Genomic DNA, 6000 nt, shown 5'->3' with positions numbered 1-6000 from the left:
ACTCTCGATAGCAGCCTTAAGCACCTAAGAGCTTTGCTTTTGAGACATAATTTTTCAAGTTAAGGTAATTAATTCCCAAATTTCCTAAAACAAGTAAGAACGCATAAAAGAAAAAAATACAATCTATAAAGTTATTATATTAGTTATATGACTGGGTATGATGCACATGTGAGTACATGTCATAACAGTAAACTTGAGCATAATAAGAAGAATTATGGATAGAATACTTAATTTTCACAAGAATGTCACCGTTTTAAGATGTAAAAGTGTGTAGGGAGATGCATCTATTCACTAAACAGCAAGCTGACAGAAAAACTTCAATAACCGACTTGAAAACTCACCAATATCAACTTGCATTTCACTTAGAGAAACTAACACCCAACTTGCATACACTTGACTGCATGACAATCATATTGAAGCAAGTTGAAAAACAACTTGTGGATTCCTTGACAATCTAGATGCCTGTGAGTTGCTCGTTTCACCTCAAATTCACCATGGGCATGAAAGGCTGCACACAAATCACCATAAGGCACAGCACCACATTTGGTGAAAACCAAACACTGCATATCAGAACAAACATCTCATACCAGCTGTCAAGCATGGTGGTGGAGGGGTAACGATTTGGGCTTGTTTTGCAGCCACAGGACCTGGGAACATTGGAGTTGACCATGAAATGTGAGGCCATCTGTCCAACAGTTAAAGCTTGGCCAGAATTGAGTAATGCAACAGGACAATGATCCTAAGCACACCAGCAAACCTACAGACCAGACCTCAACCGAAATGAAATTTTGTGGTGGAACCTTAAGAGACCTCTGAATATACAGATGCCCGCAAATCTCAATGAACCAAAGCAATGTTGTAAAGAAGAGTGGACAAAATTCGTCCACATCGAGGTAAGAGACAGATAGAGTCATACAGAAAATGATTACTTCTTATTGCTGCTAAAAGTGGTTCGACAAGCTATTGAATCATAAGACGTACTTCGTTTTTCACACATGGCTTGTCCATTTTGGCTTTATTTTTTGTTGAATTGCCCTTGATACCTTGCCATGTGTTGTTCATCTGAGGTTGTATTTACCTAATTTTTAGACCTGTTAAGGAACAGATGATTATGCTCTGATATGTAAAAGCATAGACTTCAAAGAGGGTGTACTTTTTTCACACTGATACTTGTATTTGGGTAACCACGCCAAGTAGTGTCCTTAATGTATCTTAGCATTTTTCACTTATATTATTTGTTACTCTTTCACATGTAAACATTTGAAAATGTAACACATCAGTGATTCAGTAGACCAGGTGTTGAAAGTTGTTTTTTTTTTTTTTTAATGAAGATACATTTCGATTGTATGAACAAGCATGTAAAACTAGTGATTTTCAATAAAGGTAATTTTTCCAGGGTTTAGGACAGGTTAATCTTTAGTATGCTTAGATTGCAGTGTCTCTTCTGCAGCTGGTACTGTTTCCAATCATTGAAATGTTTTTCTCTTTAGCTAAGTTTTGCAGCTGATCCAAATTCGAAACCAAATTACCCAAGAAGGAGCGCATGAATGAAACTGAATTTGCATTGAATTATGCATGGTTTCTATAATATTATTGCTCTGAAAAAAAGAAAATTGTATATATGGCGACACAAATGTCAGTGGATGAATTCTCACAAAACTATATGTAGCGCAAAAGCCTTTAGAACTATATGGATAATTCTGAAACCTGGCATGCTAGATTTATCAAAGCAATGAATATCTGTCAATGCCAATGTTGGGACTGCGTTATCGTTATGGAACAGTTCATGCTTAACACAATGTTTTGGCATTTCTTCTATTATTGCTAGCGGTTGCCACTAAAGCTTGGAAAACTATTAAAAACCCAGGGTTTGTTTTTTTCCCCTGTGATTTTTTAAAATAATATTTATTGATTGATCATAAGAATACATGCTTACCGCTCTGTTACTATCAACCTCTTTTCTTCCAAGATAAATAAGGTAAGCCCAACAAGTACTATCTTATTATTATTAATTTTAAATATAAAAATGGGTAATAGAGAAAATGGGTAATATTTTCTAGAATTTAAATATAAAAATATATTCAAGAAAAGGTTAATTTCCCTGCAGAAACAGCTGCTCTGAACAGAGTACTTCAACACATAGTTAAATTTGAGATAAACAATAAGCGGTGAAAAATTATGTTGTTCCTTTTATAACAAAATTAAGCAAACAGGTATTTATTCTGTTCTAGAATTGTACTGACATTTATTAAAACAGATTGTAGTACTACAGGGAATAGTTTTGATTTTGTTTTCTGGGAGCTTATGAACAGCTGTTTATTCTTCAAATAATATATCAAAAGTGTTTTGATCCTGAATGAAGCTTAGATGCTCCATTAACAGGTTTCAGATACACACGATGTTCAAAGTAAAATTAGATAGTTTAATAATTCTCAATAAGCAGTTGAAAAACATATCTATGGTTTACACAGGAAAATCTACAAAACCGTATTCCAAGGCCCTACATCTAATTTTGTTTATTTGAGACTGTTTTGTGACATTTTCAATATTTTAGTGTCGTTGATCCCCTTATGCACTTTATGGGGCGAAAAAAAAAAAAAGCTTGTTCTGAGGGTGTTTCCACCAAGATATGTGTTATGTGACCTCTTATCATGGCATGTTCCATGATTCTGAAATAGGGACCTCGGAGGTCATGAAAACTTACTTTACATCTTTTTTTTCTTTGTTGGCCAAATAAAAGGTATCAACTGCTACTTAAGACTTCATTTTGTCTTTGATCCGATTCCAGTATTCCAAAGCAATATTTTTTCCTTTGTGGAGGTAATTCAGTCTACCCTCATCATCCCCTCATCATCCCGTCTATTCTTGCCCCCTTCGTCTGCATCCACTGGGAACCCACTTAACATTTTACAGCAACAACATGGACACATGTAAGGTACATTGTTTTCCTGAACAGCCCTGGCTTAGTGTCATTATTCTATTACTATACTTTATTACTATACCGTTCAGTCTTACCATCTGTAGTAACAATATCCGCACAAAGATTTATCGTACCTTCTCATTTCTATGGTGGAGACACACATGATTTTGCCAGTTTCTTTAATCTACCTCAATAATTAACGCTAGTTTTTAATCTGCATATCAGTCTTATTATGATTTCTGTCACATATTTCCCACTGAAGCAAATTAGCAGAAGTGCTTTGTAGCAAGAGAGCGATTCACAGCGTGAGAATTAAATAGGTAGATGATTCTGAAACTAAAAAGAACAAAATATTTTGGAATAATGTGCAAAGCAATATGCATGTTCTTTGTGTTATTCACTAGGGATGTGTTGTGGGAGAGACAATGGGTTGTAGACAGCATATTAAATAAATGAGGTGCCTTTTGGGTGCCATCTTGGGATGCCATCTTGGGATGCCTTCTTGGTGTGCCATCTTGGGATGCCATCTTGGTGTGCCATCTTGGTGTGCCATCTTGGTTATAATATGCTGTAAAGACTTAGTCCGGTTTGTTTCTGGATCTGGAGGCTCAGTGCTGTTCCATCTCTTTACTTACAAGTTGTGTCACTCTGATGGACTGGTACCATTACTCATCTGATGACTATGGTTAGGCGGTGACTTCTAGATTTATGTAAACCGCACAAGGGTCACACATTATGCTATCATTTGTTTTTTTTAAAAGGAAGTTATACAATCTCCCTCCTTGTTTGCTTCTTACATCTTTTTTGTACGCATAAGGTACTTATACACAAAATAATTGCTTTCAGTTAGAAAGAAAGACGTTGGAAATAAGAAAAGATACTGAACTAAGTATATAGCTATTAAAAATTGTGCTAATATGGTATTGATTGCAAATTTTTATCTGTGATATCTCAGGCAAAACCATTTAGATCCAATCGGAAAATATCCTACCTGTTAGTTTACTGACAATGCAACCACCATTTGTTTTTGCTATAACTTGTCTACAGACATCTTCGAATAATCATTACTGGTATCCCCTGCAGGCTACAATGTAGCTTAGACTCAAAATGTTAAGGTTAACATATTTCAGAGAATCACTTTGAGATTCCAGCGTTATTGTTACCATATTCACACACACATGGACACTCACACCAAAACCACGAGAAATTCAACACTAACACACACCCAGACACTCACACTAACAAGGGCAGACACAAGAAGGTATATACTAGTGTTTAATCCTTTCCCCAGCCGCAAGTGAATCAGTGTACTCCCTATTACACAAAACCAAATACAAATAAAAAAAACTGATAGTAGTAGTAGTATGTAAGGGAGCACTTTGCTCCCTTTTAAAAAAATTTAAAAAAAGCCTGTCCATGTGGGATATTATTCTACTCAGTGGATGTTGTTGAGCATAAATCAGGGCTTTTTATATCAGTGAGACCTAATTTATATAAGAAATGTTAATTTCTATTATTGTACTTTTAATTCATACTAAATGATAGATTATAAAAAAACACAGTATAAAGAGAAAGCCCCATCAGTCCTTGAAAAAAACAATATATAATGTGTGTGGGTACACTAAACATGGGAAAGGGGAACAAAGATATCCTAAAAATAGCAAAAAAAAGCTCCTGTCACCATGTGTCATGAAGGGGTTAAAATTTAGTTTAGATGACATTCCCTGCTCAAACACTACATTGAGCTGATTATTTATGGAAAAAGCTAAGGAGGTTCTTTCCTCCATAGATTCTCATTAGTGTTGGACAGGGTGATTAAGACTGAGGCATTCTATGGTTCACCACAAGGCCATATGACAATATGTTTAGTAGATTCGGGTAAAACAACAGACATAGGATGCATATAAATGGCTTATATTTTATTGTGTTCTGGATTTACTTGCAAAACTTTTTACAATTACAACATGAAACACTAAATCAATCTATATATAATATACTCCTAGATAAAGCTGAGTTTCCATTTTTGCTCCTTACAAGTTTTTCATTTCGTTAAATCAAAATAACCCTTTATATATAGAGAATTAAATATTGCAGCACAAAATGCAATTACAATAGACTACTTTTCATTTCTTTTTATATACAATTTACAGAATTATCCATTCGGTATTACAGAGAGCAGGCCTGCTGCGTGTTTAAATCCAATAATAACGTTAGAGGAGAAATGATAATGTTGGAAAGTTTATAAATCATATTTATACCAACCTGGGCTGACAAAAATATGGATGTGAACTGGATTTATTTTAGTTTGTCAACCAAACCTTAAAATAAAGTATTTTCAAACAAATCCCATTGTTTTCTTGGATAATCTTTATCTTCTGCCGTGGAAGCTCTCAGAGGAGAGTTCCAGATGGCACTTAGAACTCCAGATCATTTCCAAACGTGTTAGCCATGGACACAGATCATTTGATTGTATTAAAAGCCTGACTTTAAATCTTTTACAATGTGTAAAAGTAGTTAGAAAGTTGCTTTGCAGTTTTACATTGACCAAATGTGGGTTCTTCTTAGCTTGGCCCTACAAGAAGAAGCAGGGTCGGACAACTTCTACATGCACACTGAAAGGGAGGTGGGAATTATTTGTATATTTCATTTTTTGATTTACTCTTAATTTGGTTAAGCTATAGAAATTTAGAGCATGCTCTTCTTCTTACTGACATTCCTAGATTCCTATTTTATTCCATTATATTTTTTGGAGATATTAATAACATATGTGCCTTAGGACACCTGGGATATCTATATTAAACTTTTTAAAACGATTCAGATACATTTTTAAATTAGGTTCCCTGCCCACGCAGAATTTGGGGGCATTTTTAATTCAAGAACAATTCTTTGCCTAGTGTCCACATAGAATCTTACTCACATTCTCATTCACTCTCTCTCACACTCGCTAAATGTTTCCCTACTTTCTCTGCCGACCGAGTGAATGTGAATGAATGTGGACCCACATGTTTCAGATGAAAATGTGGAGCTTTTTGCTTTGTTTTCATCCAATTCCCAGCGTGGGGGGGGGGGGTCTGGCCTTG

Source organism: Sceloporus occidentalis, unplaced genomic scaffold (genome assembly GCF_023333645.1).
Source record: "Sceloporus occidentalis isolate IW3139 unplaced genomic scaffold, rSceOcc1.0.p SCAF_83, whole genome shotgun sequence".
Taxonomy (NCBI): Eukaryota; Metazoa; Chordata; class Lepidosauria; order Squamata; family Phrynosomatidae; genus Sceloporus; species Sceloporus occidentalis.
This window is presented reverse-complemented; position numbering follows the sequence as displayed.